The sequence below is a fragment of the Monodelphis domestica genome, chromosome 1, assembly GCF_027887165.1.
Source record: "Monodelphis domestica isolate mMonDom1 chromosome 1, mMonDom1.pri, whole genome shotgun sequence".
NCBI classification, from domain to species: domain Eukaryota; kingdom Metazoa; phylum Chordata; class Mammalia; order Didelphimorphia; family Didelphidae; genus Monodelphis; species Monodelphis domestica.
The window spans coordinates 540,112,430-540,135,189 of NC_077227.1; the positions used below are offsets into that span (position 1 = coordinate 540,112,430).

Consider the following 22,760-nt stretch of genomic DNA (forward strand, 5'->3'; position numbering starts at 1 on the left):
CGATTCACTGAAGTATTGATTGGAGTGAAAAATTACTTGAAGTAAAGATATCAATTAGAATGCTATTGAAATATTCCAGACAAGTGATGATGAGGGCATGAACTAAGGCAGGAATGATGTGAATGGAGAGATATAACTAGAAATGCTAAAATTGGCAAGAGATTGGATATGTGGTATAAATGAGAATGAGGAGTAGAAAGTGACACTGAAATTGTGAACCTTGTTGTCAGGAAAGGTAATAATGCCTTGGCCAGTAATAAGGAAGTTTGAAAGAAGTAAAGTATTTTTTAGGGGAAAAAGGAAGACAGTTCATACTATTTTGTATATAGAATCACAGATTTAGAGTAGGAGGAAACCTTTGAGGTCATTTGATACAAACTGCTTCTTTTAAAGATTAGGAAATAGGACCAAAAAAGTTAGGTAACTCATTGAGGGTCATCTTGTTTGTAAGTGTGTGCAATGGGATTTGAACCCAAGTTTCTTACTATAAGTCAAATACTCTATCAACTATACTATATTGCTTCTGTGTTGAGTTTGAGATCCAACTAGATATGTCCAAAATGCATCTGATGATGTGGGATAGTAGTTTAGAAGAGAGAATTGGACTGTATATATAGAACTGGAAATCGTTAGCATGAAGGTAATAGTTGAACATGTGAGATCTGATGAGGTTTGCAAGTAAGATAGTATAGAGGGGTATGAGAAGAGGACACTGGGGCCTTAGAGGATACTCAGAACGAGTAGGATTGGAATGGACAAAGCATCAGTAAAGGAGTGATCAGACAGATAGGAAAACCAAGTGATATAAATATCATGTAAACCAGGAGAGGAGAGAGTATCCAGGAAAAGAAGGTGATCACCACTGTCAAGTATTACAGAGAGGTCATCCAGAAGGATAAAGACTAGGGAAGGGTCATTAGCCTTGGCAACTAGAAACCATAATTAACTTTGGAGGCTACAGTTTCATTTGAACAATGGGATCAGAAGCTAGATAGATAGTGGGAGAGTGAGAGGAGAGCAAATGTATTTATCTAGCATAGATGGCTTTTAAAAACATCTTTACCTTCTTTCTTAGAATCAATATTGAATATTAGTTCCAAGGCAGAAGAGTGTTAAAGACTGGGTAATCAAGGTTAAGTGACTTGCCCAGGGTCACACAGACAGGAAATATCTGAGGCCAAATTTGAATCTAGGATCTCTCATTTCCTTGTCTGGCTCTCTATTCTCAGGACCACCTAGCCTCCCCCATAGGTGGTTTTCTAAAGGAGATTAAATCAGAAGAATTAAGATAAGGAGAGATAAGAAGATACTACTGTAGTCTAATCAGGTGAAACGTATTTTTTTTTTTTATGGATGAGGAAAACAGAGGTTGTTGTGGGGAGCAGGGAAGGAACTACTAGATAGGGATGAGATAAGAGAATCTGGATTACAATGGGAGCAATATTCTAAAGACTGTAAGGGATAATATCAAGAGAACTTAATGTTGGTAAAGAGATTAGAGAAAATATGGCTATTATTAGGATGGGTAATGAGGTAAGCAGTGTCTCTAGAAGAGAGTCAACTCTCAAGGGATCTCCAAAGATAGAAGAAAAGAAGTTTAGGACGAAAAGAGATTTGCTGCTTATGGAGCAGTCATTTCTGAGTGCACAGTAGAAAGGGCAGGCAGATCTGAGAGGGCCATCAGTAAAGTTGAGGTAGATAGGAATAAAAGATTAGGCATCTGAGGTTGCAAAACAGGATTTTAATATTAGCCAAGGACTGAAAATCACTGGGGAGGAGAGAGAGTAAGGGGATAGAAGTATGCTAAACACTGAGGACTGGATCCAGGCCAAGTATCCCTGGTTGGAGAGAGGGCCATTGAGTGGAGCACATGATTGGTTTGTTCAAGGACCTCCATGAAGGTCCAATTTTATGGCAGGGTAGTGATCATCTGACTCCTGAGATCCTAGGAGGCTTACCAGAAGAGCAGAGAATATGAGAATCAAGTTAGAATATTGCCAAGTAGCAACTTCACTGGGGAAGACCCTGGGAAGATAGAGGTTGAGGCTATATTTTCCCATTGATTCAGCTCCAGAACAAGTCAGGGAAGCCACAGAAGTGAGAGGTAGTAGAGTTTTTTTGTTTTGTTTTTTGTTTTTCTGGAGAAGAAACCTTTTGCCTCAGCAAAGCAATAAAGAAGATCATGGAGCAAAAATGAAGGTAGCAAAGCTTTACTGATTTTAGTGCCCTAGTCCAACCAGGAACTCCAGAAGACCTGACTTGTTGCCATCCCCCCATGACTTTTGTTGTTCAGTTGAGTCCAACTCTTCCTGACTCCGTTTTGGCAAAGATATTGGAGTGGTTTGTCATTTACTTCTTCAACTCATTTTACAAATGAGGAAACTAAGGTAAACAGGAGTGACTTGCCTAGGGTCTGAGGCCATATTTGAATTCAGGAAGATGAGTCTTCCTCACTTCAGGCCCTCTACTCTCTCCACTCTATGCCACCTAGTTGCACCACCTGTAAAATAGGGGTAATAATAGCACCTACCTTCCAGGTTCTTGTGGAGATAAAATGAAAGAATATTTTTAAAATATGTTGGAAACCTTAAAGCACTATACAAATGCTAGCTATCATTATTGTTCTTATCATAGAAACCCAGGGACTAACAGTACAACTGTGAGTTTCTTAGCCTCTGGTTATAACTTCTTGATTTTACAATTTTATAAATATAACATCAATCTAATTGATAAAGAAATGTGTGTGGCATTTTCTTTTTTGTCCTATTTTCACATTGCAGCAGCTCTTTGTAAAACCATGACAGATGGATTTCGATATATATTCTCTTACAGGAGTTATAATGAGAATGGGTAGAATTTTAACTAAAGTTATCAACTGCTTCATGTGCTTTCTTATGGTTGCACGTGTGTCCTTTCTCTTAACCCAAAGCTCTGATGGATCTCTGAGCTCTTTCCCAGGATATAGATCACAGCCAGTCCATGCTGGTCATTTCAGAGTAAAATGTGGAAAGGGCAGGCAGACCTTAGTAGGACATCAGTAGAGCTGAGGTAAAGAGGAGTGAAGGATTAGTCAGGTGAGGTTGGGAAACAGGGTTTTAATATAAGTCAAGGATCTTGTTCATTACCTCTAGCAACTCTCATAGAGTATCCACCAGACCCTCATGGTCCATAAATAGCTAGTGGGCTTACATGGTTTCAAGTCCCACTGCAGACACTCACTATTTGGGTGACCCTGGACAAGTGACAGACAACCTCTCTGAACCTCAGCTCCTTCGTTTGCAGAAAGAGAGAGTCAGTGACTTCTGAGGACCCTTCCAAATCTAAATTCGTGATCCTAAGATTTAAATCCATGTGTCTCTTGACTCCAGGGCTGATGGTCTTTTAAAAAAATTTTTGTGTTATATTTTTCTTTTTCAGATTACATGCAGATATACCTTTAAATAATCATCTTCTAACATTTTACAATCCACGTTCTCTCCCTTCTTTCTCTTCACCCTTCCCCAAGATGGCAGGTGATATTATATTGATTATATATGTGCTGTCATGCAGTATGTATTTCTATATTCATCATGTTGTTTATATAAGAAAAATCTCATAAAGGAAATAAGGGGAAAAATGACAGGCTTTGATTTGCATTCATATATCATCATTTCTATGATGATGGATAACCTTTTTCATCGTGAGTCTCTGGGAGTTTGTCTTGATCATTGATTACAATGGTTAAGTCATTCACAGTTGTTTATCATACATTATTGTTGTTACTATGTGCACTATTATCCTGGTTCTGCTCATTTCACTTTGCATCACCTCATGTAAGTCTTTCCATGTTTTTTTTTTTGTGTGTGATCATCTTGTTTATTATTTCTTACAGCACAATAGTATTCCTTTACTGTTATATACCACAACTTGTTCAGTCTTTCCCCAATTAATCAACATCTCAGATTCCGACTCTTTGCCATTACAGACAGAGCTGTTATAAATATTTTTGTATAAATAAGTCCTTTCTCTTTTTCATTTTTTAATCTCTGTGACATACAGACCTTGTATTAAAATTTTTGGGTCAAAGTGTATGACAGTTTGATAGCCATTTGGACATGATTCCAAATTGCTCTCTACAAAGGTTGTTATCAATTCATGACTTCAACAGTATATTGGTGTCCTAATTTTCCCATATCCCCTACAACATTTATCATTGGCATTTTTGGTCATGTTAGCCAGTCTGATATGTGTGAGGTAGTATCTTAGAATTGTTTTAATTTGCATTTCTGTAATTGTAGTGATTTGGAGCATTTTTATATGACTAAAGATAGTTTTAACTTCTTCATCAGAGAATTGCCTGTTCATATCTTTTGGTCTTTTTTCAACTGGGATAGGAATACTTATATATTTGACTTATTTCTCTCTATATATTTGAGAACTAAGGCCTTTGTCAGAGAGATTTGTTATACATTTTTCTCCTAGTTTGTTTCCCTTCTAATCTTAGTTGCACTGATTTTGTTTGTACAAAACCTGTTTAATTTAACGTCAAAATGATCTATTTTACATTTTATAATGTTCTCTATCTCTTAGGTCATAAATCTTCTCTTATATATAGCTTTAACAAGTACACTATTTTGTCCTCCCTTGATTTGTTTGTGGTATCACTCTAGTTCTAAACCATGTATCTATTTTGACATTATAAATGGCACAAGATGTTGGTTTGTGCCTAGTTTATGCCATATTTTTTTCTAGTTTTCCCAGACATTTTTGTCAGATATTTAGTTTTTCTCCTAGAAGCTTGGGTTTAGGAATTTATGAAGCACTAAATTAGTGTTTTTTTTTACTATTAGATATTTAGTGCCTAATATATTCTATTATTCCACTATTTTATTTCTTAGCCAGTATCAGATTTTTTTTGGATGATTTCTGCTTTATAATACAGTTTGAGATCCGGTACAGCTGGGCCACCTTCCTTCATATTTTTTCCATTAATCCCATTGATAATTTTGCCTTTTTGTTCTAGATAAATTTTGTTTTTTTGTTTGAATTTTTATTATCATTTTTTCTATGAAATAATTTTTAATAGTGTTATTGGCATGGACTAAAGATATAAATTAATATAAGTAGAATTGTCACTTTTATTATTATTTATTTATTATTTATTATATTATTATATATTATATATATCATTATAATATTTATTATTTATTATAGTGGTTCATCCTACCCATGAACAATTAATGTTTCTTCAGTTGTTTAGACCTGACTCTTCATATGAAAAAGTGTTTTTTGTAGTTGTGTTCATATGGTTCCTGAGTTTATCTTGGCATGTAGATTTTCAGGTATTTTATATTATCTACAATTATTTTGAATGAGATTTTTCTTTCTGTTTCTTGCTGTTGGACTTTATTGGTAGAATAAAGAAATGCTAATGATTTATGTAGATTTATTTACATCCTGCAACACTGCTAAAATCGTTAATTGTTTCAATTAGTTTTTTGGTCGACTCTCTAAGATTCTCTAAGTATACTATTATATCATCTGCAAAGGATGACAGCTTTATTTCCTCATTGCCTATTTGAATTCTTTGAATTTCTTCTTTTTTATTGCTCTGCCTAGGCTGATATTTTCCCTACATTGTGAGAAAAAAAGAACTATCTAACCCCCACAAGGTTTTAGAGGCAGTAATGGAAAGAACACTGGATTTGAAATCAGCATTCAAAGCTCTGGAATTTACTATCTGTACGACCTTGGGAAAATATTTTCTTCTCCTTAGAACTCTTTCCTCATTTCTAATGAAGGGATTGGGTTAGATGTTCTCAGGCTCCTTTTCATGTCCACGTCCTGTGATCCCACCAGGAAGAGGGGCACAAATGATTCCCATACACACACATATGTATGTATACTTCTGTTAGCAGAAGGGCTAAGTATAAGATTATTGAACATATGCTTTGTGCCTGGCACAAGGTCAATTTGGAATTCAGAGAAAAAAGGACTTGTAGAAGTTCATGGGAAGAGTATAGTCAGAGCAATTCATTCCCTCTTCTCTGCCCTCATAACATTTCTCCTTTCCTCTTCCTAGAAACCTATTGACAATCACCATTTCATATATAGCTATTTCCTAGGTACCAGTGACTATATTTTGAAATATATGAGGCCTCACCATCCTTTATAAATAGGGAATGTTGCAGCTTGAAGGGTTGTGATAATTTTCCATCTTCACTTACCTTTTATAGAGGAGATTAAAGGACAGAATTGGCTCTCTTTAGGCCAAAGGATTGTTTATGTGAAGCTAGAAGGGACCTTAGAGGTCCTCGTTTAAACTCTTCACTTCATAGATGAGGATATTATATCCTACATTGGTGAAGAGTTTTATCCAGACTCACTCAGATAGTATCAGAGGCTAAATTTGAATCTGGCTCCTTTGAATTATCCAGTGACCCAAACTTGAGAACACTGGCCAAACAGCTGGATAGTCAAACAATTAGGACTAAAACACATATGTTATTATTCAGGCATGTTTGACTCTTTGTGAACCCACTTGGGGTTTTATTGGCAAAGATACTGGAGTGGTTTGCCATTTCCTTTTCCAGCTCATTTTACAGATGAGAAGACTGAGGAAAATAGAGTGACATACTTTGAATCACACAGCTAGTGTTTGAGGCCGACTCCAGGCTGGGCACTTCATCCACTGTACCACCTAGCTGGCCCTTCCTAGGCTAGCCATTTTCCTCTTATACAGTATCCTGCTGCCATACAGTGTTGTGCTGAAATGGTTTTGAGAGCTTTATTGAATCACTTCTCCCTGCTCCTGCTGGCAAGAAGAGGTGTTGATGGCCTTGAAAATTACCTTGTCTTGCATGGCAGTGGGTTACCTTTTAATATTTTCCTGCTGAGGGACAGGTGGCTGGAGGCATACTCTTCTGTAAGGACTGATTCCTAATTTGTTCTTTTACTTTAACAAAAGCTATAGGAGCTCTCCAGAAGTCAAGGAAGCTCCAAAAAGGATGAGGGAAGGGAAGGTGAGAGGAAATACATGGTTTGAAACATAGCTAATGATAGTAAAACATCTGTATATCTAAATCATTCACCAGACTATATAATTGCAGTTTACAAAGGTTAGCAGATTATTATAATATGTATTTTAAGGACATACAGAGGCACAAAACATGAGGTCCATAGGGAAAGAGTCTTACTAAGTAGGGGCATCAATGAAGGATTTATTAAACAGATAAAATTTGACTTGTGCCTACTATATACAAGGACTTATGCTAGGTGCTAGGGAAACAGAAGCATCTTATTGGTGTAGTAGAAAGTTTTGCATATGGAATGAGAGGATCTGAGTTGACATTCCAGTTCTCTCACTTAATATCTTTGTGAATTTGGGGGAGAAGGGCAGCATTTAATATCAGGTCTTCAATATCTCATCTTTGAAATGAAGAGGTTGGACTAGATAAGGGTTTTTAACCTGATTGTCTTACTTAGTAATCTTATATAACTTATTTTATGCATCTAAAAACACTCTGAGAAAAGGCTCATAGGTTTCACCAGATTGCCAAAGGGCCTAAGACTCTGAAAAAAGAAAATAATTCCTGGACCACTTGATCTTTGAGAATCTTTTGTCTTTTAAAGTTTATGCCATAAAGAACAATGGAAATTAGTCCCCACTCTCATGGGGTTTACATTTTACTAGGAAAGGATAATCTTAACCATTGCATTGCACAGATCTCTTTAGAACTACAAATCTCTTTGTCATCATTTCATTTGACAAGATGATTATCTCAGCTTTACATATTATAAAAATGGGGCTGAGAATAGTTGTTTTGTTAATTCAGTTAAGTAAATAGTTGAGCTAGTATAATCTGAGGCTTCTGAATTTCCTCCTTTCCCCAAGAGCTTTCCTGGACAGTACAAGGAAGAACTGCCCTCTCCTTTCCTCCTAAAGATGTTTTGAGAAGTAATCTGAGGTTATTCCAATTACCTGACAAACTTTTTGGGGAAGGTAATTGACAGAGGACAATTGATTTATAGCATTTTTTTGCATGATTTTAGAGAGCTTAAATTACTTTGCCCTAGAACTGCCTATTCATATCCTATAACTATTTATCAACTGGGGAATGATTTGTATTCTATATTCTACTCATTTATCTAGGTATTTGAGAAATGAGGCTTTTATGAGAGAGTTTTGTAAAAGAAATTTGCACCATTATGATTATTATATATAACTCTCTATCCTACTTGCCTTTATTTAATTTCTGATCTCCACATCCCCCAATTTCCCCTTTTTTTCCTATCAAATCCACCCCTCCTTCTCCTATCTCATTACCTTACAATTTTTCTGTGGGGTAAAATAGCTTTCTATACCCAATTGATCTTGAATATTCTTCCCTCATTGAGCCAAATCTGGTGAGAGTAAGGTTCACAAGCTTCCCTCCCCATTTCCCTTATCTTCCTCTTGTGTAATTTGAATCTGTTACCCTAAAAACTATGATGCCCAACAAAACTACTATCCCCAGCAAAACCACGATCCCCAGTACATGACTCTCTTTCTGTTGTTATGTGCTGATGTATACAGGATATAAATTGGGTGGAATTCCATGTCTAGCTCTTTTTCCATCCTGTGGTGGCTTTGGTGGAACAGACTTTTTTGAACAAATAGAAAACTTAGCCATGTGGTTCTTTTTTGCCGGATAATAATCTTTATAAAAATAATATTTGAAATATTCAACATTAAATCTTAAACTTTCCATTGTAAATGTTCTTTCATGCTTCTTTTATGTATGGTTTTTTACTACATTCTATTTTCCCCTTCACCTTCTTCACAATGCATTCCCCTTTCTCATGCCTTAATTAATTTTTTAAGATCGTTCTATCAGGGTGCAACCAAGATGGCAGAGTAATCCAGAGCAGCTCTGTGTCATGACAAGAATCCTCTCCCACCAAGATTAAAATATGGCCACAAAACAAATACAGGAGTGAAAGAACCAATAAGGAGACAGTGAAACAACTTACAAGAAAAGAAAAACCCAAAAGGTAGGCAGAGAACATGTGGGGAACTCGAGTGAGAGGAGAGGAGAGCAAAACAAGCCAAGGGCAACCACACTCCCACCCAACATCTACTGTCCCAGGTTTGGAACCTAAGCACAATTCAACATTCAGATCCCAAGATCCTACCTGAGCAAATAGAGGTACAAGCTAACCCATACCCCTTGATATTTCAAACCTGTGGAGAAGTCTAGAGTCCCAGCCCAGGGCAGTCTGGGCTAAGTGAGTTAATCCACGTGGACCCAGAGCAAAGCTGGGAATCCCAGACTGGGCTTTAAATGAGAAAATAGCACACATTTTGGGGTAGCTGATAGTATTAAGTACTAAGTATTGAGCTTTTTGCCTAAAGCTCAGGGCAGAGCTCTAAGATAGGGAAGTCAAGCTGTGCCTGATTGGATCAAGTACACAGTGAGACCAAAAACTTGAACCTAAGCCTGGGCTATAATTTGACCAGCCCCATACCTGATGAAGTTCAGAGTGAGATCAAAAGCTTATAACCAAGCCTGAGACAAGTCTTTAAGCTATCAGCATCTCAAAGGTCAATTGAATCATCAGGGAGAGGGGGCTCTCAGAGCTCTTAGTACTTAGACCCTCATATCATTCTTAAAGAACTGAAACTGTTAAAAAAAAACAACAGAAATTAAGCTGAAAACAGCATCAAGGAAGGACAGAAGTTTAAGAGGGTACTACAACTTCCCAGAAAAAAGAGTCTGCCTATAATTAGATAGGAAAAATGAGCAAACAACAAAAAAGGCACCTAACTAGAGAATTTTTATGGTGATAAAGAACAAGGTACAGACACAGAAGGGGACAGTGCAAGAGAAGGAAACACACACAAAGTTCAAAAGAAAAATATAGATTAGACACATATTCTGGAAGAGCTCAAAAAAGACTTCAAAAACAATTAAGAGAGGCAAAATAAAAATGGGGAAGAGAAATGAAAGTACTGTGAGGAGAAACGAGAGTGATTTAAGAATGGGCCAATTTTTTAAAAAAGGAGAAACACAAAAACAGATGGAGGAAAATCAGGTCCTAAAAATCAGAATTGACCATTTAGAAAGTAATGATCTCATGTGAAACCAAGAAATAATAAAGCAGAATCAAAAGAATGAAAAAAAAGAGGAAAAAATTAAATATCTTATTGAAAAAAATGACCTAGAAAATAGATCTAGGAGAGACAATTTGAGAATTATTGGACTACCTGAAAACCATGTTGAATAAAAATCCTTGGACATCACATTCCAAGAAATTATCAAATAAAACTGCTCAGAGATTCTCAAACCAAAAAAAAAAATTGAAATTGAAAGAATTCACAGATCACCTCCAGAAAGAAATCTTCAAATAATAACTTCCAGGAATGTAATAGCTAAATTCAAGAGCCACCAAACTAAGGAGAACATTCTTTTAGCAGCCATAAATAAACCATTCAAAAACCATGGTGCTACAGTCAGGATCACAGAGAACCTAGCAGCTCCTACATTAAAGGATTAAAAGGTATGGAATATAATATTCAGGAAGACAAAAGATTTGGGTTTACAACTCAGAGTGACTTATCCAGAGAAACTGAGTATATTCTTTCAGGGAGAAAAATGGTCATTCAATAAGATAGAATATTTCTAAACATTCCTGAGGAATAAACCAGACCTAAACAAAAAATTTGAAGTCCAAATATGAAACACAAGAGAAGCCCAAAAAGGTAATGAGAACAAGAAAATTTAAGGGACTCATTAAGGTCAAAATGTTTATTTGTCTACAGGGAAAGAGGATATCTGTAATTCTCAAAAATTACTCTTAGTAGGAGAGAAGATAGAAGGAATTTACCCAGAAAGAGGGTGTAGAAGTAAGCTGATTATGATGATATTGTGTATATTATAATATAAGATGATATGATGTGTATGTAAAGTGATGATATGAAATAATATGTATGTATGGCATGTATGCCTATGAATGATATGTAAAAAAAATCAATGGATGAAAGAGAGGGTTGCACTGAGAGAAAAGATAAGGGAGAGAGAGAATGGGGGAAATTATATAGCATAAAGAGGCATGAAAAATCATTATGGTGAGGGGAGGATAAGGGTTGTGATGGGCAATAATTAAACTTTACTCACATCGTAGCTGGCTCAGAGAGGGAAAAACAAGTATACTCAGTGGGGTATAGAATTCTATCTTACCCAGCAAAGAAGTAGAAGAGGAATAAGGCAAGAGAAGGGGAAGGTAAGTGAAGGGAGGGGAAAGTAGGTGGGGATGACAAAAAGAAAAATACTGGTGAGTAGGAACAGAATAAAAGGAAATAAAGCAGTATCTAAAGGGGATAATATGATGGAGGACAATTTACAGTTATCATAACACTGAATTTGAGTGGGATGATCTCACCCATGAAATGGAACCAGATAGAAGAATGATTTAAAAACCAGAATGCTACTATATGTTGTTTATAAGAAACTCATTTCAGGCAGGGTGACACACATAGATTAAAGGTAAAAAGCTGGAGCAGAATTTATTAGGCATCATCTGAAGTTAAAAAAAGCAGGAGTAGCAATCATGATACCAGATAAAGCTAAAGTAGAAATTAATCTGTTTAAAAGAGATAAGGAAGGAAATTACATTTGCTAAAGGGTACTATAAACAGTAAGTAATATAATTTCTAAACATTTATGCACCAAATAGCATCTAGATTTCTAAAGGAAAAATTAATGGAACTTAAGGAGAAAATAGATAGTAAGGCTATACTAGTGGGAGACCTCAAACTTCCCCTTTCAGAACTAGGTAAATTGAACCAAAACATAAATAAGAAAGAAGTAAGGGAACTGAATGAAATGTTAGAAAAATTAGAGTTAATAGATATCTGGACAAAATTGTACAGGGATAAAAAGAAATATACCTTTTTCTCAGTAGTACATGGTACATATACAAAGATCGACTATGTACTAGACACAGAAATATTGCAAACAAATGCAGAAATGAAGAAATGATAAATGCAATTTTTTCAGGTCATAATGTGAAAAAAATTATAATTAGCAAGGGTCCATGGAAAGGCAAATTTAAAATTAATTGGAAACTAAATAATCTAATTCTTCAAAATTGGTGGGTCAAAACAGAAATCATAGAAACAATTATGGTCTTCATTAAAGAGAATAACAATGAGGAGACAGCACATCAGAGTCTATGGGATACCACCAAAGCAGTACTCAGGGGAAAATTTCTATTTCTGAGTGTCTATAACAACAAAATAGAGAGGGAGGAGATCAATGAATTGGGATTGCAACTTAAAAAATGAGAAAAAAAGAACAAATTAAAAACTGCTGGATAAAAACTAAATTGGAAATCCTAAAAATTAAAGGATAAATTAATCAAATGGAAAGCAAAAGAACTTTGAAAAAACCAATAAAATAGATAAAGCACTTGTTAATTAAAAAGAAAGAAGAAAATCAAATTAACAGTATCAAAGATGAAAAGGATGATCTTACCTCTAATGAAGGAAAAATTAAGGTAATTATCAAGAAGTATTTTGCCCAATTATATGGCAATAAATAAGATGCTCTAGGAGAAATAGGTGAATGTTTACAAAAATATAAATTGCCTAGATTAACAAAAGAGTAAATAAAATACTTAAATAATCCCATCTCAGAAAAATTAAATTGAAAAAACCATCAATGAACTCCCTTAAGAAAAAATCCTCAGGGCCAGATAGATTCATAAGTGAGTTCTATTAAACATTTAAAGAAAAACACATCCCAATACTATTCAAATTATTTGACAAAATAAGCATAGAAGAAGAAGTATTACCAATTCCTTTTATGACAGAAATATAGTACTGATTCCAAAAGCCAAGCAAACCAAAACAGAGAAAGAAAACTACAGATCAATCTCCTTAATGAACAAAGATGCAAAAATCTTAAACAAAATACTAGCAAAAGGACTCTAGCAAGTAATCACAAGGATTATTCACTATGACCTGGTTGGATTTATTCTAGGAATGCAAGGATGGTTCAATATTAGGAAAACCATCCACATAATTGACCATATTAACACAAACTGATAAAAATCACATGATTATCTGAATAGATGCAGAAAAAGCCTTTGACAAAATACAACACATTACTATTGAAAACACTATAAAGTATAGAAATAGAAGGAATATTTCTCAAAAAAAAAACAGTATATATTAAAAACCATCAGCAAGTATCATCTACAATGGGGACAAGTTAGAAGCCCTCCTAATACGATCAGGAGTGAAACAAAAATGCCTATTATTACCTCTATTATTTAATATTCTACTAGAAATGCTAGTGGTAGCAATCAGAGAAGAAAAAGTAATTGAAGATATTAAAATAGACAATAAAGAAGCTATACTATCACTCTTTCCAGTGATATGTTGGTATACTTAAAGAATCCTAGAAAATCAACTAAAAGGCTAGTGGAAATAATAACAACTTCATCAAAGTTGCAGAGTACAAAATAAACCCACATAAATCATCAGCATTTCTATATATTTCCAACAAAATTCAGCAGCAGGAGTTAGAAAGAGAAACTCCATTTAAAATCACTGTGGACAATATAAAGTATTTAGAAATTTATTTGCCAAGACAAATACAGGAATTATATGAACACAACTACAAAACACTTTTCGCACAATGAAAATTGGATCTATATAATTGGAAAAACATTAATTGCTCATGGGTAGAATGAGCTAATGTAATAAAAATGACAATCCTACCTCAATTAATCTACTTATTTAATGCCATACCTATGAAAGTGCCAAAGAGTTTTTTATATAACCAGGAAAAAATTATAGCAATGTTCATCTGGAAAAACAAAAGATCAAGACTATCAAGGGAAATAATAAAGAACTTGAGATCTTGAACTGTACTAAAAGCAGTGGTCATCAGAACAATATGATACTGGCTAAGAGATAGATGGATCACTGGAATAGACTAGGGTTAAATGACCTCAGCAAGGTAGTGTATGATAAACCCAAAGATCACAGCTTTTGGGATAAGAACTCAGTATTTGACAAAAACTACTGGGAAAATTGGAAAACAGTATGGGAAAATTTAGGTTTAGATTAACATTTTATATCCTACTATCAAGATAAATTCAAAATAGGTAAATGATTTAAATATAAAAAGTAAAATCATAAATAAAATATGTGAACTTAGAATAGTATAGCTGTCAGATCTGAGGGGAAAGGAAGGAATTTAAGACCAAGTAAAAAATAGAGAATTGCAAAACATAAAATGAAAGACTTTGATTATATCAAATTAAAATGGTTTATACAAACAAAATCAATACAACCAAAATTAGAAGGAAAGCAACAAACTGAGAAAAAATTTTTACAACAAAACTTTTTGACAGAGGCTTAATTTCTCAAATATTGTACAAAAAACAAAACAAAACAAAGACCCCACAAGTCATTCCCCAATTAACAAGTGCCCAAGGGATATGAATAGGCAGTTGTCAGATGAATTAATGAAAATCATCAGTAATCACATGAAAAAGTGTTCTAAATCCCTTATAATTAGAGTAATGCAAACCAAAACAAAGTGAAAGTACCACCTTATTAGCAGATTGGCCAATATGGTAGCAAAGGAAAATGATAAATGTTGGAGGGCATTTAGCAAAATTGGGACACTAATACACTGCAGTGGAGTTGTAAATTAATCCAACCATTCTGGAGGGCAATTTAGAACTATGCCAAAAGGGTGTTAAAAGCATGCCTGCCCTTTGACCCAGCCATACCACTGCTGGGTTTGTACCCCCAAAGAGATAATAAGGAAAAATACTTGTACAAAAATATTTATAGCCATGCTCTTTGTGGTGGCAAGAAATTGGAAAATGAGGGCGTGTCCATCAATTGGGGAATGACTGAATGAATTATGGTATCTGATGGTGATGAAATACTATTGTGCTGAAAGGAATGATGATCTAGAGGAATTTTATGTTAACTGGAACAACCTCCAGGAATTGATACAGAGTGAAATGAGCAGAACCAGGAGAACATTGTCCATAGAAACTGATTCACTGTGGCACAATTGAATGTAATAGACTTTTATAATGGCAGCAATGCAATGATCCAGGACAATCCAGAGGAATTTATGTGAAAGAATGTTAGTTACATCCAGAGATAGAATTGTGGAAGTAGAGACACAAAAGAAAAACATAGGACTGATCATGTGGTTTGATGGATGTATGTTTGAGGTTTGGTATTAAAAGATCACTCTATTGCAAATACGAATAATATGGGAAAAAGTTTTGAACAATTGTACATGTATAGCCTAGTAGAATTGTTTGTCAACTCCTGAAGGAGGAAGGGAAGAGAGGTGGGAAAAATCACGAATCATGTAAGCATGGAAAAATATCCTGAATAAATAAATAAATAAAATTTAAAAATAAGATCATATTATCATATTGTAATCACACCCTTGTCCTCTGTCTATGTATTATTATTCTAACTGCTATAATAATGATAAAGTTCTTTGGGCTTATAAGAATCATCTTTCCATGTAGAGATATAAACAGTTTAAGCTTATTGTCTTTTGATTTCTTTTTCCTGTTTACCTCTTTATAATTCTTTTGAATCATATTTTGTGAAGATTGGATTTAGCTATCTCCTAAGTGTAACAATGAAGATACTTAGCTCTTCCTTTATTGGGAAGATTGAATTGTAATCCCCAGTCTATTTTTAGATTTTTAATCCCCAAAAGTGTTAACTCAGTATTTAAGGTAGAACTACCCATTTTAATCTACAAAAAGGTAACTAACCACTAAAGGTGCAAACTAGGTGATTTTGCAGAGAGTTGTTCAAGCTAGAAACAAGCAAAGGCATATACTTAGAAAGGCCATGTCAGGGCATTCTTATGTGGAGTAACAATCTTCCAAAAGCCTGTCAGAAGCTCAGTACTCTAAGCCTATGGTATAAAACTCAAATAGAAATTAGGGCCATTAAACAGTACATAAAGATCCCTGCAGGCAATATTGTGCCCTAGAAACCACATATCAACATTGTGTTTTATTGCATTTTTATTTATTTTGTTAAATATTTCTCAATTACATTTTAATCTGATTCAGGCTGCACTAGGGTGTGTTGCCTGCTGGACTACTTGCCTCGTCTGACACCACTTCCTAAGCTCCTGATCCTATATAGATATGTTGAGGGAGTACTCACTGATGGGTATCATTAATTTCTGTGGGCAATTCTATCTGTTTTCATTTGAGTGTAAATAAAACTTCTAATATTTTGAGCCTTCTGAGTCTGTGTACATGTAAAAGGAGATAATGTCCACCCTTGATGTAAAGTGGATTTGATATTGAAGTTTATAGATCATTGAGATGGAGACAAGAAGTCAGAAAAATGAGAATTTTCTCAGATTTTTGCCTGGGTAATAGATGTGGCTTAGTGTATACAGTGTTGGGCTGGGGGTGAGGGATCAGGGAGATCTGAGTTTGAATCTTATCTGTGACACTAATAATTGATCTCTTTGACCGTAGTTTTCTCTTCTAGGGACAGTTATATCTGTAATACTTATCTTGTAGATCTATTTTGAGTCTCCCATGAGATGGTGTGCATAAAATATTTTTCAACTTTTGAGAGGTCTATGGATGTTATTTTTATATGTTTAAAAAAGTACACCTGAGTCCTTTGTGTCAAGAGAAAATATCTGATAGAAGGGTTTCAGTAATGATAATTTCCTATTTTTTAGCACTTTCAGATTAACATGATGCTTTTCCTTACCTCTGAGGAAGGTAGTTCAGGTGAGATGAGGAGTGCCAAAATTATTATCATTAATCCTATTTAGTAGATGAGGAAATTGAAAATCAGGAAAATGAAGTAGGAAATGACTTTTCTGTGTCTACATTGCAAGTACATTTCAAAGGTTGGATTTGAATCCAGGCCTTCTGACTTCATGCTCCCTGGCTTTCTGCTACATCACACTCTCCTTGCAGATATGACAATCATTCCTGAATACATTATTACTAGATCCTGAAGGTCACATGAATCAGTTTTTTCTTTTGTGTGGAAGGAAATATTCTACCTTTTTTGCACAGGAGCTGGGAAGAGAAAAAAACTCTTCCCATCAAGCTAATAACATTAATGATTACAGTTCTGTGGAAATCTGGGAGAAGGGTGGATCAGACAGTACCTTAGTACTGCATTTTTTTCTTTCTCTCCAGTAGTAGCTAGTTGCTTATTCAAGTCACCTATCTGTAGGAAATAATTCTCTGAAGTTCTGATAGCTTTCAAAGGAGTCCTTGGATTCAGAGAGCTCCAAAGGGCAGAGAAAGATGGAAAAAAAAAACCTTGCTTGAATCTGTGTACCCAGACACAGAGAACTGAACCCCTGAAAGAATCAAAGGGAGAAGCTCCAATGCCCTAATACAGTATGATGCATTCTGCCTGCTTGCGACTGAGCTGAACACATTGAAAAAAATAAAATTCTCCCATACAGACTGATTCTGTTGCTATCTGATGACTTATTGACTCAGAAGTCCTTTTATTTCGAGGCATCCAGCCCTATTTCTATGAACACTATCTTATGATTAGTTACCTTGTACCTTAAAAACTCTTATCAGAAAATAGCAGCCGTCTGATTGTCTGGCCAGTGTGAAATGTGCCGTATTTTATAATTGAAGTAATGTACACATGTATATTATATATTTGAAAAGTGGATATGGGTATACTGCTTCTACTCTCATTTCACATTCCAATACAATGTCACTACTTGGAAAGTTGCAGCCTTTTGATTTCTTACAAACTGTAGCTATATTTCTTTTTTAAAAAGCAGCCTTTATTTTCTCCTTTTCCCTATTTCGATAAGGAAGCCTAGTGATTCAGAGCAGGGCTTTGGCTTCTGTATCCTTTTAAAAGCTATACTGTATATTGTATTGTTGCAATGTGCTAGTATAGGTAGGGGAAACAGCATTGATATATGACATTCAGAAAATATCACCTGGAATAAATTTTGATTTCTGTTCTTTACTACTCTATGACTTTGGGTCAGTCACTTAATATCTGGAAGCATCCATTTCCTTGTCTGCAAACTGGGGATAATAATACCTATGTTTCTTATCTGTAGGTGCTATTATGAAGATCAAAGGGGGTAATGGATGTAAAAACAACCACCTTACTCTATAGAAATGTATGCTGTTATTATTTCAGATGTCTTTTTTTTACCTTAAAGTTTATAAACTCAAGGGCCCAAACTGTATTGCATGCTTCTGCTCAGCACCCTATCATTATATATTTATTCATCTATAAGTGGTGACTTATCTTGCTCATAATAAGAACTTAAGCAATATTTATTGAATCAAATTGAATTGGACTTAATGGAAATAAATAGTATATAGGAAGCTTTGGTTCTCTTATTAGAAGTGATCTTCTTTATGTGTACATTTGTCTCTATGACTATCTCTTTGCTTCACATCTCTGTAATTTGGGGTCGATGTCTTTTATTTATTCATTTGTGAATGTGAAGGAATTTAAGATTTTTCCCTCCCCTGCGTAGGTGATACATGGATCCTTTTAAATCCTGATCAATATGTCTTGACTCAAATCCTTTTCCTATAGAGACCTGAATACTGGGGGATAAATGGGATAAGAACATAGGACACCAAGATTTATTTGCAAAGGACTCCAAGTAAATATGAGAACTCTACTCTGAAACCTTATTGTGGCACAAAGGTGACTCCATATTCTTAGAAGTTATGCCAGGAAAGTGAAAACTCTGGCAAGTTTGATCTACCTAGAAGGACTCCTGATAAGGAATTTAGAGAAAGACTGAGCTTACCTAAACAGAGAGAAGCTCATTACTAGCAAATTGGCTGCTGGGTGAATAATTTTTTGGCCATCACAATCTAGGAAACAAAGACTGCAAAAAAATGGCCCTCAATATAAAAAACCTACTTTTACTTCATGAGGTTAAGGCATAGAGTCATATTTAGAATTCCGAAGTCTTCTTTTAAATTGTTGTGGTCATTGTGTAAATTTTTCTTCTGATTCTCCTTATTTTGCTTTGCATCAGTTCATACTAATCTTCCCAATTTCCTCTGCATTCTGCATATATGTATATGCATACATACATATATGGATATATCTATAATTTCTTAATGGCATATTAATGGCATAAAACCATATGGTATTATATTCATATGCCGTAATTCATTCAGCCATTCTCCTACTTTTTGGCATTCACTTTCAGTACTTTGTTATTACAAAAAGTGGTAGTATAAATATTTTTGCATATTTGAGAGCTTTCCCTAATCTTTCACCTCTTTGGTGCATCTATTTACTAGTGGTATCATTGAATCGAAGAGCAAGTATAATTTAAAAATATAATTTCAAGTGGTTTTCTAGAATGGTTGTGCTTTACAGTCCCTACCACACTTGCCATTTTCATCTTTTCTCATTCTTGTCACTTTGAATGGTATTAGCTAAGAGCGCAGAGGTGTTTAACTGCATTTCTCTTAGTGATTTGGAGCATTCCTTTATATAAACAGATTCCATTTGTTCTCTAGAAAACTGCTTTTTAAAATATATGTATGTACATAAATGTATCATATATATATATATATATTTAAAAGCTTTACCTTTTATTTTAGAATCAGTACTGTGTGACAATAAGTGGTAAGGGCTAAGCAATGGGGGCTATGTGACTTGTCCAGAGTCACAAAGCTAGGAAGTATCTGAGGCAGGATCTGAACCCAGGACCTCCTATTCCTAGGCCTGGCTTTCTACCCAATGAGCCACATAGCAGCCCCATTATTTTATATTTTTTATAATAGTTTTGGAAGAATAGTTTTGCTTAGTAGATATTTGAATCAGTTCCCAATACATTTTGCATATCACACCATTGCCAGATACACTTTATATAAAAATCTTTGCCTAATTACAACAAATTTCTTTTCTTCTAATTTCATCTGTATTAGTTTTGTTTATATAAACCCTTTTTAAATTTTTATAGAATCAAAATTATATGTTTTATCTCCTCTGATCATCTCTATTCCTTTAGTTAAGAATTCTTCTCCAAGCCATAATTGTGTAAGGTTTGTCGATCATTTTCTTCTTTCTTCCTCCCTCTACATTATAATGATGTGATTTAAAAATATTTACATAATATGTTCATTTCAAGCTTTTTGCACTTTATGGTACAAGATGTTGCTCTAAACCCAGTTTCTGCCAAATTTATTTTCAGGTTTCCCAGAATTTTGTCCAGTATAAAGTCATCATCACATAATTTGTTGTTCTTGAGTTTCTCAAACACTAAGGTACTATGTTTGATTTCTTTGGATCTTGTTTAGCCAAAATACTAAATTGATAACATTTTTAAACAGTATGAAATACTTTTGCTATAGTTTTAGATTTGATAAGGCTGACTCCTTATTTCTGCCTCCCCCCATTATTTTCCTTAAAATTCTTGACTTTTTGTTTTTCTACATGAATATTGCTTTCATTTTGATTATTTCTTTTTCTTTAAACCCTTAACTTCCATCTTAGAATCAACACTGTGTATTGGTTTAAAGACAGATGAATGATAAGGGCTAGGCAATGGGGGTTAAGTGACTTGCCCAGGGTCACACAGCTAGTTAAGTGTCTGAGGTCAGATTTGAACCCAGGACCTCCCATCTCTAGGCATTATTCTCAATCCACTTTCATTTTGATTCTGTAGTATTAACCTGATGGTACCTGTATTGATTTGGTACTAGAATTTCACATTAATTTTGACATCTTCATCATTTGAAAAATTATATCGACATATTCCAATTATAAACAATGCATATGTCTCCAATTTTTGTTTCCCTTTTGTAAGGACTGCTTTTAGTTTTTTATTATATTAGACCTGAGTAAGTCTTCATAGCATGACTCCTAGATATTTTATTTATTTTGTAGTTATTTTGATTAGCATATTTTTTATTTCCTCTAGGTAGATTGTTAATGCTATACATAAAGGTTGATGATTCTTGTGACTGTGGTTTTTAGCTTGTAATATTTATTGGGAAAGGAAATAGGATTGGAAAAATGGGAGATAATGTGAAGTTTGTATGGGGGTATGGAGGAGAGAGGGAAGAGAAAGAATATTGCTTGGTGAGGCAAGGGAGGGAGAGATACCCCCTGCTGAGAGGAAGTAGCAGGGGTCTGATAAGGACTGTTTGTCCTGGAATGACTGAACTGAAGTTCAGCTCCCTCTATGACCAGAAAAGATAGTCCACTTATCTGACTGCGAATTCAAATAATATAAAGTTTAATAACCAGTTGGGATTGGCGTTCTTTCCTCAGCTTCAGAGTTGAGGCCAGGCCAGAGGCTGGTGGAGGGTTCTCCCACTCCTGTCTACTCTATATCAGTCCAGTTTTGTCTTTTTTAGAATCTTAGCAGTAGACAGAAAGCAAAAAAGAACAGATCTGACCTGCAGAAGTCTGTGTCTTCCAGCTGAACCAAGAAGAGCATGCCACTCCAGACTGGGCTGAACAAGCTCCTACCTCCTCCAACACCAGGAAGCAAGTCCCAACCTGGCAGGAAGGAAGTGCTAGTCACAAGACCCAACTGCCACTCCCAGTTGCCCCTTCCCCCACAAACTGTAAGTCTTGTTTCCTTTCCACAACCTCTGTCTGTGCTTATCTTTGTAATTTATTCTTCTTGTCTTATTGCTATGGCTAGCATTATTAGAACTTAAATAATGGGGGTGATAATGAACATACTTTATTAATAAATACTCACCAATCAACATTCATTAAATATAATATTTCTTTGTTTTAGTTATACTATTTTTATGTTAGACCCTTTTATATTTATGTTTTAATATTTCTTAAAAATTCAAATATCCTTATTTTTCAAATCCTTTTCCTTCATTGATAAATAAAATTTTTCTTACTTCTTCATTATTGATATGAGCAACTAATAATATCCTCAATTTACTGAATATAACCATTCTTGTGTTGCTAGTATACATTCATTATAATTATAGTGAACTTTATGAGATGTGCTCATCTTTCCTGAACAATGATGACTTGCTGAGCTCTTTTCAAGGCTACTTATCTACTTTTAGTGGCCACATTTCACCCTGTGACTGCAAGAAGCTGGCACAATGGCTATGGGCTGATGGGCTAAACTAAGTTAAGAATAACTGGCAGGCTTTATCCCCATTGGTGAGTTAGGAGGGATGCCTATGTAAGCATGGGAAAACTTTGTCCAATAGAATAGGCTGAGGAGCACAATTTGTTCCAATGGCCATGAAGGCACTGAAGCAGCCATTGTGTAGTGCTTAGAGCTTGGTTAGACATCGAAGACACCAAGGTTGTCTACTTTGCCAATTGTCTTGACTTTTGTCTTGCCACTTACCACTAGATATTGATGACTCTGGGAGAGAGAGGCTGATGATTTTGCACAATTCTGCCTCATTTAAAACCAATTTATATACAAATCAAGACACCACTCCATGATGTCATTGATCCTTTTTGAAACAAAGAATGAACAGCAAGTTCTAAGAGTTATTTCACTAAAATAATTTTAATCTAAAGGGTTTTAAAAAAATCACTTTGCTCCATCCCCAATACTAAGCCTTTTTAAAAGGAGCAGTGTGGAGAGAACTGAACCATTATTTTAAGTTTTACACATATGCTGCCCTTTTCCCCCTATTTCCTCACTTCAAGAAGATGCAGAGAGTAGTGGGAAAAGCTGCGGATTTGTCATTAAAGGGTTCTGCTGTGAGCTCATTCTTTTATGATCTGTGTGACCATGGGA

The 22,760-nt window shown here is 35.0% G+C and overlaps 1 pseudogene; it reads left to right on the forward strand.

Moving 5' to 3' along the window:
- The window catches only part of LOC100618873 (integral membrane protein GPR137B-like), a 105,295-nt pseudogene that overhangs the window by 30,122 nt on the left and 52,413 nt on the right, over positions 1-22,760 (forward strand).